Source organism: Aquarana catesbeiana, linkage group LG09 (assembly GCF_042186555.1).
Source record: "Aquarana catesbeiana isolate 2022-GZ linkage group LG09, ASM4218655v1, whole genome shotgun sequence".
Taxonomy (NCBI): domain Eukaryota; kingdom Metazoa; phylum Chordata; class Amphibia; order Anura; family Ranidae; genus Aquarana; species Aquarana catesbeiana.
Window position 1 is genome coordinate 6,544,664 of NC_133332.1, and position 13,473 is coordinate 6,558,136.

A 13,473-nucleotide genomic window follows, 5' to 3' on the forward strand; every position below is an offset into this window, starting at 1 on the left:
GATATATATATATAGGGCAAGAAAAGGAAGTGTTTTTTTTTTCCCACTTGTGATTGAACAGATAAGAGTTACTAAGAAAAATATTTCCTAATCTGATTCTATCAGCTGATAACCCGCGGGTGGAAGATTAAATCAGCTGAGCTGAAAATGTTCCTCTGGAGGATATGTTGATGTATCCAAGAGAGAAACATTGAATATCATGCTAATAAAACTATTAACAAAGTATCATTTCGCAGAACTGATATTATTTGCCGGTGTCTTGCCGAGAAAGTTCCCCCCGGCGGATAAGGACCCCCCTCTGTACTGTGCAGGCGCAGCGCTTGCGCAGGACAAACGACTAAGGAGCCGCCGAGAATAGCCGAAGCTGAAAACCTTCAGTCAGCTGAACCTGCGCCCTGAGTCCAGGTTCAAGCCCCACCATCCGAGTGGACCTAGAGGTAGAATAAAAAAGTGCCGAGCCAAGCGAGCCCGCGAGTAGCCCTCTTACAGGCGCCGTGTACCGCTGATTTACAACTATTCGGCTATTTCCGCCGGCCCTTACTGCGCAAGCGCTGCGCCTGCGCAGTACAGGGGGGTCCTTATCCGCAGAGGGGAACTTTCTCGGCAGAACAGTGTTGTAAAAATTCCTGGCACCTAGGCAGACTCTCGACCCACGTCACTTCCTACGTCAGAACACAGCTGACGGCGGGGGCCTTACCGCGCATGCGCAGCCTCTCCTTTCAGTCGAGGAAAATTTTAGACTTGAGCGGGTGGGCAGAGGCCGTGCTAGTTACATTATCCAGCCCCGCCCCCGCCCCTAATACGCCCCCTAGCCTGCTCTGCTGAAGGGGGGGTGTGCCCATTTCCTGCATAGCACAGTCTATATCAATGGGGCAGAGTCAAGATAAAATTTAAAGCTGCACCGCCTCCAGCCCCGCCCCCGCCCCGAGCCTGCTCTGGTGAAGGGGGGCTGGGCCACGTGTTGTATATCAATGGCAGGTCGAGAAAAAAATATAGAGCTGTGTCTGTGGGAGGGGCCAAGCCTTTGCATAGAATAAGCAGAGGGTGCCACCCTTCTCCCCTGAGGACAGGGACACCCTTCTCTCCCCGGAGGACAGGGACACCGGAGGATGGGGACAGCCTTCTCTCCCCCAGAGGATGGGGACAGCCTTCTCTCCCCCGGAGGATGGGGACACTGGAGGATGGGGACACCCTTCTCTCCCCCGGAGGACAGGGGACACCGTTGGGGCTCTCTCCTTCTCCCTAAGCCACCCAGGGGCTCTATCCTTCTCCCCCGGCCACCGAGGGGCCCTCTCCTTCTCCCACGTCCACCCAGGAGCCCTCTCCCTCGCCACCAGCCACCCAGGGGCTCTCTTTCCTTCTCCACCGGCCACCCAGGGGCTCTCTCCTTCTCCACCGGCCACCCAGGGGCCCTCTCCTTCTCCCACGTCCACCCAGGAGCCCTCTGCTTCTCCACCGGCCACCCAGGGGCTCTCTCCTTCTCCCTAAGCCACCCAGAGGCTCTATCCTTCTCCCCCGGCCACCCAGGAGCCCTCTCCTTCTCCCACGTCCACCCAGGAGCCCTCCCTCTCCACCAGCCACCCAGGGTCTCTCTCCTGCTCCACCGGCCACCCAGGGGCTCTCTTCTTCTCCCTAAGCCACCAGTGACCCAAAAGCGGATCACACATGTGCTCTGCCCTTGGGAGACCCGGTACCCACTGTCCTGGTGGGTACCGGGTCCCCGTCCTCCCCCGGAGGACGGGGACACCCTTTTCTCCCCCGGAGGACGGAGACACCCTTTTCTCCCCCGGAGGACAGGGACACCCTTTTCTCCCCCGGAGGACGGGGACACCCTTTTCTCCCCCGGAGGACGGGGACACCCTTATCTCCCCCGGAGGATGGGGACACAGGAGGACGGGGACACCCTTCTCTCCCCGGAGGACGGGGACACCCTTCTCTCCCCCGGAGACACCAGAGGGGAGAGAAGGCTGTCCCCATCCTCCGCTGTCCCCGTCCTCCGGGGGAGAGAAGGCTGTCCCCGTCCTCCGGTGTCCCCATCCTCCGGGGGAGGGAAGGCTGTCAAGGCTGTCCCCATCCTCTGGTGTCCCTGTCCTCCGGGGGAGAGAAGGCTGTCCCCGTCCTCCGGTGTCCCTATCCTCCGGGGGAGAGAAGGCTGTCAAGGCTGTCCCCATCCTCCGGTGTCCCCGTCCTCCGGGGGAGAGAAGGGTGTCCCCATCCCCTGGAGGAGAGAAGGATGTCCCCTTCCTCCGGGGAGAGAAGGCTGGCGCCATCCTCTGGGGGAGAGAAGGCTGTCCCTGTCCTCCGGGGGAGAGAAGGGTGTCCCCATCCTCCGGGGGAGAGAAGGGTGTCCTGGCCTTTCGGGGGAGAGAAGGGTGTCCTCTGGGGGAGAGAAGGGTGTCCCCATCCTCCGGTGTCCCCTGTCCTCCGGGGGAGAGAAGGGTGTCCCCATCCTCCAGTGTCCCTGTCCTCCGGGGGAGAGAAGGGTGTCCTAGTCCTCCGGGGGAGAGAAGGCTGTCCCCATCCTCTGGGGGAGAGAAGGCTGTCCCCATCCTCCGGTGTCCCCTGTCCTCCGGGGGAGAGAAGGGTGTCCCCATCCTCCTGTGTCTCTGTCCTCCGGGGAGAGAAGGGTGTCCCTGTCCTCAGGGGAGAAGGGTGGCACCCTCTACTCCTCCAACTACCCAAGGACCAGCTCTTCCAATTTTGGCCAACCCTGGGGCCATCTCCTTCACCTTCAAACAGCCAGGGGCCCTCTCCTTCTCTGCCAACCACCCACGTGCCCTCTCCTTCTCCCCCAGCCACCCAGGGGCCCTCTTCTTCACTAAATGGCCACCCAGGGGCCCTCTCCTCCTCCAAACACCCAGGTGCACTCTCCTTCTCCCACGGCCACCCAGTGGCCCTCTTGTTGACTAAATGGCCACCCAGGGGCCCTCTCCTCCTCCAAACACCCAGGTGCTCTCTCCTTCTCCACCGGCCACCCAGAGGCTCTATCCTTCTACCCCCAGCCACCCAGGAGCCCTCTCTTTCTCCCCTGGCGGCCCAGGAGCCCTCTCCTTCTCCCACGTCCACCCAGGAGCCCTCACCCTCTCCACCGGCCACCCAGGGTCTCTCTCCTTCTCCACCGGCCACCCAGGGGCTCTCTCCTTCTCCACCGGCCACCCAGGGGCTCTCTTCTTCTCCCTAAGCCACCAGTGACCCAAAAGCGGGTCACACATGTACCCTGCCCTCGGGGGACCCAGTACCCACTGTCCTGGGATGCCATGATGATGGTGTACAAGTCTCCAGTGTGGGGGCTACAGGTAAACTAGCACTTAGCTTCTTTGGCCCCTGATTGGAGGAAAAACAGCGGAGGCGATCCAGCCCCCAGCACTTGACAGAGATCAAAGACCAGTGGCACGGGCGCCGCCCCCCCCCCCCCCGTCACCTCTGCCGCCCTCCCCATTCATGTGCCCAGCCCTATCAGGACGCCGGACACATGAATTACTATGGCGGGGATAGGCGGGGGATGTGTATTTTGAAGCACATGATTACAGCCAGAGGCTCTAATAAGCTTCAAAATAGGGTGAGCTTGGGGCGCAGAGCACTGCTTCTCGATCCCACCCTGTTGTGTGGCATAGCAAGTGAATTTTCGCTATTTTCATAGTAACGTTCCTCCTCAGTGAGACCTGTCTCCCGATTGGCCAAAGCATTAGGCGATCCTATTGGATACCTAACGCTTTGGCGGAAGAGGTGACACGGCGGAAGAAGCCTGAGGAGCCGAGCAGACACAGGAGCCACAGCCGCCGCTACAGAAGAGGAGGAGGAAGCCCCATCACTCTCGGTAAGTGCCGCTAGACTGGCCGCGCGGGGGAGGGGGTGTGTTAGTGAAGTGACAGCCGAGCCAGGGGGCGCGCCTGGTTGCATATGATGGGGCACAGTGGCTGCATATGATGGGGCACAGTGACTGCATATGGTGGGCACAAGTGGCTGCATTTGATGGGCACTATGGGTGCATATGATGGGCACAAATGGCTGCATATGCATACTTGCCAACTGTCCCGAATTTCCCGGGACATTCCCGGGATTTAGACCCTTTTCCAGATTTAATAGTTTCCCGGGAGATGTCCCGGGAAATTTGGTTTTTCCCAATTTTCGCCGCCGAGGTTCGCGCCGCCGGCCGCTAGAGGTCCGCGGCCGGCGGAGACATTTTCAAGAAGTCCGTAGAAGTAGGCTGGCCAGATGGCTACAATAGAGATTGAGCTGCGGCGCCGCCCACCCCCCGGCCCGCTCCGCCCCCCTGTCAGTCTCTGTGACCGGTTATGGAAAGGGGCAGGGAATGGGCGGTGCCACAGCTCAATCTCTACTGTAACCACGAGGCTCCGCTTTACCAACTTTGGGGCCATATAGCCTGGATGTCACAGAGGGGGGCTGTATAGTCTGGATGTCACGGTGGGGCTGTATAGTCTGGATGTCACGGGGGGGCTGTATAGTCTGGATGTCACGGGGGGGCTGTATAGTCTGGATGTCACGGGGGGGCTGTATAGTCTGGATGTCACGGGGGGGCTGTATAGTCTGGATGTCACGGGGGGGCTGTATAGTCTGGATGTCACAGGGGGGCTGTATAGTCTGGATGTCACGGGGGGGCGTATAGTCTGGATATCACAGGGGGGGCTGTATAGTCTGGATGTCACGGGGGGGGCTGTATAGTCTGGATGTCACGGGGGGGCTGTATAGTCTGGATGTCACAGGGGGGGCTGTATAGTCTGGATGTCACAGGGGGGGCTGTATAGTCTGGATGTCACAGGGGGGGCAGTCTTGATGTAACAGGGGGGGCTGTATAGTCTGGATGTCACTGGGGGGGGCCAGTCTGGATGTCACTGGGGGGGGCCAGTCTGGATGTCACGGGGGGGGGCTGTATAGTCTGGATGTCACAGAGGGGCACCAGATGTAAGGAGGACTGATGGGCACAACAGATGTAAGGAGGGACTCCGCTGGGGACACCTGATGGCATCTGGTGGCAGGTGACACACTCAGGGCTCCCACTGATTCAGCATTATATTGAGTTGAATGATTTCATTTTATATTACAATGTCATAATAGAAATAATGCGCTTCAATCATCCTGACACCATAACAGCCATGGCGCCGGGATGATTGAAGCGCCAACACCAGGTGTTTGGAGTATCTTTATCTGCTGATTGTTAAACTCTGGAATACACATTTGTGGTGTAGGATCTGGGCCTGCTGTCCCTCCATCCCTCTCCCTCTCCCCTCCCTTTTCCTCTCCATCCCTCATTCATCTCAGACTCTAACCACACCCCATTTGAGACACGCCCATTTAAGCCACACAATCCACAGAACCCATGCGTGCTGCATTTTTTATTTCAACTATGTCACGCCCACAAATGCATGCCCCCGCCCCCTAATTATAATGCAACTCCACCTCCAGACCAAAAAGTGTGCCTAAAAATATTTTTACAATGTTGGCAACTGTGCTTATGACGGGCATAATGGCTGCAATTGATTGGTAGGGGGGGTGGGTGGTTTCATTATGTACATCATGCAGTGTGGATGATCATATTGATGACGAATGTCTTCTATGTAAAGGCTTGGCCCCTCCCACAGACACAGCTCTATATTATATCTCGACCTTGTCCCATGCCCCGCCCCCCCTTCTCCAGAGCAGGCTAGAGGGCGTATTAGGGGCGGGGCTGGAGGCGGTGCTGACGATCATGTAATGTCATGACAATGTAACTCGCCCCGCCTCCGCCCGCCCGCTCGAGTCCTAAAATTTTCCTCCACTGAAAGGAGAGGCTGCGCACGCGCCGTAAAGTCGCGGTGAAGTCGCGCACGCGCGGTAAGGCCCCTCCGCCGTCAGCTTTGTGTTCTGACGTAGCCGCACAGGAAGTGACGTGATCGAGAGTCTGCATAGGCCGCAGGAAGTTTTACGACACCGGCAAGTGAGAGCGGAAGTGCTCGCTGTACGGCTCCAGGGTCCCACGTGTGGAGGGTGAGATTCCGGAATGTGATGTTGGGGGCACTACAAGTCCCAGCAGAGGGAGGGCCGGGGGTTGTCGTTGTGTTGGTGCTCCAGGGGCCCCATACTCACCCAGGTGTGGCCCCTGAATGTATTCTTCCTGTTCGGTGTGAGGAGGAGGATCTGTCATCACTGACACTATGAGAGGCTCCCCTCCCCCTCCACTGGGGGGTGCCAGATAATCGGGGGGGGGTTCACAAATGGCGCATGAGAGGGTTTTCATGGAAGGAGGGGGTTCACAGGTGGGGGGCGCACACAGGAGGGGTTCATGGAAGGACGGCGGGTGCTGTGGGGGGTCCCAGAAGGGGGGTGCATGCAGGGTGGGGGGCTTTACAGATGGAGGGTGTGCGCAGGGGTTCATAGATGGACAGATGGAGGGCGTGTGCGGGGCGAGGGTTCACAGATGAACGGCGCATGCATGGACAAAAGGGGCTGGTTTCACAGATGGAGGGCGCGCGCACGGGGCGGGGGTCTAGAGATGGAGGGCGTGCGCACGGGGCTGGGGGTTTAGAGATGAAGGGCGTGCGCACGGGGCGGGGGTCTAGAGATGAAGGGCGTGCGCACGGGGCGGGGGTCTAGAGATGAAGGGCGTGCGCACGGGGCGGGGGGTCTAGAGATGGAGGGCGTGCGCACGGGGCGGGGGTCTGGAGATGGAGGGCGTGTGCGGGGCGAGGGTTCACAGATGAACGGCGCATGCATGGACAAAAGGGGCTGGTTTCACAGATGGAGGGCGTGCGCACGGGGCGGGGGGTTTAGAGATGGAGGGCGTGCGCACGGGGCGGGGGGTTTAGAGATGAAGGGCGTGCGCACGGGGCGGGGGTCTAGAGATGGAGGGCGTGCGCGCGGGGCCGGGGGTTTAGAGATGGAGGGCGTGCGCACGGGGCGGGGGTTTAGAGATGGAGGGCGTGCGCACGGGGCGGGGGTTTAGAGATGGAGGGCGTGCGCACGGGGCGGGGGGTTTAGAGATGAAGGGCGTGCGCATGGGGCGGGGGGTTTAGAGATGAAGGGCGTGCGCACGGAGCGGGGGTCTGGAGATGGAGGGCGTGCGCACGGGGCGGGGGTTTAGAGATGGAGGGCGTGCGCGCGGGGCGGGGGTTTAGAGATGGAGGGCGTGCGCGCGGGGCTGGGGTTTAGAGATGGAGGGCGCGCGCGCGGGGCTGGGGTTTAGAGATGGAGGGCGCGCGCGCGGGGCTGGGGTTTAGAGATGGAGGGCGCGCGCGCGGGGCGGGGGTTTAGAGATGGAGGGCGCGCGCGCGGGGCGGGGGTTTAGAGATGGAGGGCGCGCGCGCGGGGCGGGGGTTTAGAGATGGAGGGCGCGCGCACGGGGCGGGGGTTTAGAGATGGAGGGCGCGCGCACGGGGCGGGGGTTTAGAGATGGAGGGCGCGCGCACGGGGCGGGGGTTTAGTGATGGAGGGCGCGCGCACGGGGCGGGGGTTTAGAGATGGAGGGCGCGCGCATGGGGCGGGGGTTTAGAGATGGAGGGCGCGCGCACGGGGCGGGGGTTTAGAGGTGGAGGGCGCGCGCACGGGGCGGGGGTTTAGAGATGGAAGGCGCGCGCACGGGGCGGGGGTTTAGAGATGGAGGGCGCGCGCACGGGGCGGGGGTTTAGGGATGGAGGGCGTGCGCACGGGGCGGGGGTTTAGAGATGGAGGGCGTGCGCACGGGGCGGGGGGTTTAGAGATGAAGGGCGTGCGCACGGGGCGGGGGTCTAGAGATGGAGGGCGTGCGCGCGGGGCGGGGGGTTTAGAGATGAAGGGCGTGTGCACGGAGCGGGGGTCTGGAGATGGAGGGCGTGCGCACGGGGCGGGGGTTTAGAGATGGAGGGCATGCGCGCGCGGGGCGGGGGTTTAGAGATGGAGGGCGCGCGCGCGGGGCGGGGGTTTAGAGATGGAGGGCGCGCGCGCGGGGCGGGGGTTTAGAGATGGAGGGCGCGCGCGCGGGGCGGGGGTTTAGAAATGGAGGGCGCGCGCGCGGGGCGGGGGTTTAGAAATGGAGGGCGCGCGCACGGGGCGGGGGTTTAGAGATGGAGGTCGTGCGCACGGGGCGGGGGTTTAGAGATGGAGGGCGTGCGCGCGGGGCGGGGGTCTGGAGATGGAGGGCGTGCGCACGGGGCGGGGGGTTTAGAGATGGAGGACGTGCGCACGGAGCGGGGGTCTGGAGATGGAGGGCGTTCGGGCGGGGGTTTAGAGATGGAGGGCGTGCGCACGGGGCGGGGGTTTAGAGATGGAGGGCGTGCGCACGGGGCGGGGGTATAGAGATGGAGGGCGTGCGCACGGGGGTATAGAGATGGAGGGCGTGCGCACGGGGCGGGGGTATAGAGATGGAGGGCGTGCGCACGGGGCGGGGGTTTAGAGATGGAGGGCGTGCGCACGGGGCGGGGGTTTAGAGATGGAGGGCGTGTTCACGGGTTTAGAGATGGAGGGCGTGTGGAAGGGGCGGGGCTTTATAGATGGAGGGCGTGCGCACAGACAGGGCGGGGAATTACAGATGGAGGACTGTGGAAGGGGCGGTGCTTTACAGATGGAGGGCGTGCTCATGGATGGACGGGGCGGGGGCTCACAGATGGAGGGCGTGTGCATGGACGGGGGCGGGGTTCACGGATTGGGGGTGCACGCAGTAGGGTTAGGAAGTTCACAGATGGAGGGAGAGCACGGGGGGGGGGGGTTGTTGTTTCACAGATGGAGGGCGCATGCAAGGGGTTCACGGATGGAGGGATTTCAGAAGATGGTTATATTTCTATTTTCTTTTCTATTCAGACTTCGAGTTTTGGAAGACGGTTCTATTCTTTAGATTTTATAGTATTCTATTTTTTTTTTTTCTATTCTCTTCTGTTTTATTCCCTTATTTTCTATTTTACTCTATTCTTTTATATTTTATTCCTTTATTTTCTATTGTTTTATCCCATTCTTGTTTTCAAATTCGATTTGAAATTTCGTTTGTTATTATTCTGTTTTTTTTTTTTAATTTGTTACTATTGTAATTTGGAAATTCGGATACATCCAAATAACGAAAACATTTTTTTTTTCCGGATTTTGATTCGGAACGAGTGGCGAATGTCTAGTCCGGTATAGACGAGGGTATTGGATGGCGTGTCCAGGGAGCTGCGGGGCGGGTTTTGTAAATGATGGGAGGGAGCAGCGGGGGAGGGGGGGGGGGGAGTTAAACCAAACTGTACACGCGCTGCGCTCATCAAAATAAAAAAATAAGAAATTTCCACTAAAATATGAATAAAGTGATATTGTGCCGAACATATACAAAATCTATTAATAACTATACTATACGTTAATGTGCAATAAATTTCAATGAATGAATAAATAGGTAGAAGTGCTCCAATCAGCCCCCGTATTGCAAATATTCCACAAAGCTTGTGCAACTTTCAAACATTTAATAGAGAGAAAAGGAGAAAAAATAAAATGTAAGAATCTAAATAGGGAGGATTTAGTCAAGGATAAACCAGCACCGGCAATGATATGGGTACTTGTATTGTTCCGGACTACAATCTACAGGATAAAGATGTGGAGCGAATTATCCATAAATATTGGAACATCTTAAAACAAGATGTCCGTTTATAAAGGGAGTCTCTCAGAAAAGCCTAGGACAGGATACAAGAGAGCAGCACCCAGTCTACGTGACCTACTGGTGCACAATGTAGTAGAGCCCCCCCCCCCCCCTCCTAAACCTAAGTTGTTTTGGGGATAGGAAAGGTTTCCACACCAGATTTTGTCAATATACTCAACAACCGCACATAGACCATCGGGGACTTCATCTCTTGTGATAGAGCTGGTGTAGTTCACGCGGTCAAATGCCCATGTAATTTAATTTTATGTTGGTAGAACGGTTAGGGCATTAAAAGAGCGTATTGAAGAACACGTGAGAAATATAAAAAAAAAGGGGGGTTTGATGAGCATTTTTTTTATCTGTACATTTTAGAGATGTACACACCAAGAGTACAGTAGGGATGCAATTTTGGCGCATTGAGGCACCCAAACGTCACTGGAGGGGGGGGTCCAATTTATGTGAGGGAAATCGGCAGAAGAGAATCGTGGTGGATACACCAGTTGGGCTCTCTGGCCCCTGGAAGGGTAACCATTGAGCACACACACATATTTTTAACCACTTGCTTACAGGGGCACTTGAACCCCCCCCTCCTATCCAGACCAATTTTTCAGCTTTCAGCGCTGACGCACTTTGAATGACAGTTGCGCGGTCATACAATACTGTACCCGAATGAAATTTTTATCATTTTTTCACCACAAATAGAGCTTTCTTTTGGTGGTATTTGATCACCTCTGCGGTTTTTACTTTTTGGTAAAAAAAAATTAAAAAAATTGATTTTTTTTTTTTTTTTTAATTTTTAAAAAAAATTTTTATATTTTTTTATAAAAAATTTAAAACGGGCAATTTTTCTCCTTCATTGATGTACGCTGATGAGGCTGCACTGATGGGCACCGATAGGTGGCAGTGATGGGCACCGATGGGTGGCAGTTATGGGCAGCACTGGCAGGTGGCACTGATTGGCACTACAGGTGGGCATTGATAGGTGGTACTTGTGGGCACTGATGAGGCAGATGTGCCTCTTCCACTTCGGTGACCGATGTCCCTGACATGTGAGCCGGTGATCGGCTTATTTTTCTACTCGCGCTGTCAGCGTGAGTAAAAAAAAAAAAAACTATTACCGATTTTTTTTTTTTTGTTTACATCATGTGATCAGCTGTCATTGGCTGACAGCTGATCACATGGTAAGGGGCCGTGACCGGCCCCTTACACGGATTTGTGATCAGCTGAGTCTCATAGACTCAGTGATCACAGCGCGCCCGGCGCGCGCCCTGTAGGGCGCGTGCAGGGAGCATGCACAGGGGAGGCCGTCATATGACGGCCTCCCGGGAATGCAGATCTAGTGGTTAATATATCCCAACATCATGTCACACCAGTATGACTACACACATAGGAATGGTGAAGCCAAGGAGTATATACTGCCCCTTCTTGGCTATACACAACCGCTTATGAGCATATCCTGTTACTATCCATAGTGATAACACTATCTTATGGGTTAGGTATACCTTTTTGTACTATATAATGTTTAACCCGTGTTTGCTAGCAATATACTGTTTTTTTATATATATTTTATTTTTTATTTATATTTAATTTTTTTTTCTCTTGTGGTTTTAAGTATATGTATTAAACTTTGATTATGTATGCTCATATAGACGAGTTATTATTCGTATGAGCTTTGGATTTTTATTTTTTATTTTATATATTTTTTTTTTTATTTGTTATGTTTATTCTTAATTTTTAACCTCTTACATGTAATTCTATATTATATTGTCGTTTTGTAGATTTACTATGTTACATCTCTCACAGCAACTGGTTTACATAGGGGGTGCCGATCTAATCGTCCCACGTCCGTCCTGAGTAGTTTAACGTAGTAATATCATTCTTAAATGTTTTTACTATATATATATATATATATATATATATATATCAGGCAAAATGGGGAATCCATGGCTATTATCTTTTGCCATTTTTGTATCCATCTATTTTTGCATAGAGACGTTTCTCCCATAGAAACACATTGATTGCTTACTAGAGTGTCAGCAGGCCGCAACAAAATGGCCACAGAGAGGATATATTAATTGACAGGTTCACCGTCCAATCAAATCGCCCCCCTGATGAAGATACCAAATACCCCTTTGTATCGAACACGCGTAGGGGAGGGGGACAGGACGGAACGTTATACACACAACCTGTTGGGACAGATTAGCACACCACCCCATACCGGCCGCTGTTGCCTGTTCGTCTCTGCTGTTTTAGTGTGGCGCCCTGAAGCGCCTTGTTACTGTGAGTACCCATTGCGGGATTTGTTTATGATTTTAATAAATTTAGTACATACTGCACCATGAAGTCCTTTTTATGTTGATATATTGAGGTACAAACAGGACTGCTGTGAGGAACAGAGACACCAGTGCAAATCTATCCAGGACCCTGCATATAACATCCAACCCAGAGAGGTTCTAAGGCGCATTCTGACCAAGCTTAATTGCAAGGTCGCACGCCCTGAGGGGAGGGGCTATCACCTGGGGGAGGGGCTATCACCTGGGGGAGGGAGCACTTGTATGAGCGCACAGCACTTTAGTTTGTGTTCACCACAACACATGAATGGATTGTGGAAGATCTGTGGACTGTTAATTTGATCATTGCACAGCAACACAGCACTGAATTGCATAGAATCACATGGATGCCAAATCACATGGAGGCGTTTTTTTTTTTGTATTTTTTAACTTTTTATTGTTCGAACATTGCACTAACACCATATTGCATAGATGCAGCACTGAAATGCATGGATGCAACACGAAATCGGACTGTTAATTTGATCATTGCACAGCAACACAGCACTGAATTGCATAGAATCACATGGATGCCAAATCGCATGGATGCGTGTTTTTTTTTTTTGTATTTTTTAACTTTTTATTGTTCGAACATTGCACTAACACCATATTGCATAGATGCAGCACTGAAATGCATGGATGCAACACGAAATCGGACTGTTAATTTGATCATTGCACAGCAACACAGCACTGAATTGCATAGAATCACATGGATGCCAAATCGCATGGATGCGTGTTTTTTTTTTGTATTTTTTAACTTTTTATTGTTCGAACATTGCACTAACACCATATTGCATAGATGCAGCACTGAAATGCATGGATGCAACACGAAATCGGACTGTTAATTTGATCATTGCACAGCAACACAGCACTGAATTGCATAGAATCACATGGATGCCAAATCGCATGGATGCGTTTTTTTTTTTTGTATTTTTTAACTTTTTATTGTTCGAACATTGCACTAACACCATATTGTATAGATCAGTGTTTCTCAACTCCAGTCCTCAAGGCGCACCAACAGGTCATGTTTTCAGGATTTCCCTCAGATGAAACTGCTGTGGTAATTACTAAGGCAGTGAAAACTGATCAAATCACCTGTGCAAAATGGTGGAAATCCCGAAAACATGACCTGTTGGTGCGCCTTGAGGACTGGAGTTGAGAAACACTGGTATAGATGCAGTACTGATATGCTTGGATGCAACACTAAACCGCATGGATGTTTGTGTTGAATTATCAATCAAATGTTTGAAAGTTGCACAAGCTTTGTGGAATATTTGCAATACGCGGGCTGATTGGAGCACTTCTACCTATTTATTAATTCATTGAAATTTATTGCACATTAACGTATAGTATAGTATTAATAGTTGTTAATAGATTTTGTATATGTTCGGCACAATATCACTTTATTAATATTTTAGTGGAAATGTCTTATTTTTTATTTTGATAAGCGCAGCGTGTATACAATTTTTGGTTTAACTATTTTGCACGGTTATGAGACATGCGTAACGTTAGCAGATGATCATTTGCAAAGATATACTACTTTGGAGACCAGATTTGGTCAATTACCTGGAGGCT

The 13,473-nt window shown here is 53.8% G+C and overlaps 1 protein-coding gene across 1 annotated transcript in view; it reads left to right on the forward strand.

Moving 5' to 3' along the window:
* Positions 1-5,865: 5,865 nt before the first annotated feature.
* The window catches only part of UTP14A (UTP14A small subunit processome component), a gene marked incomplete in the record, with an annotated part of 35,906 nt that continues 28,298 nt past the window's right edge, over positions 5,866-13,473 (forward strand). Inside the window, 1 exon segment of the mRNA XM_073598109.1 lies at positions 5,866-6,088.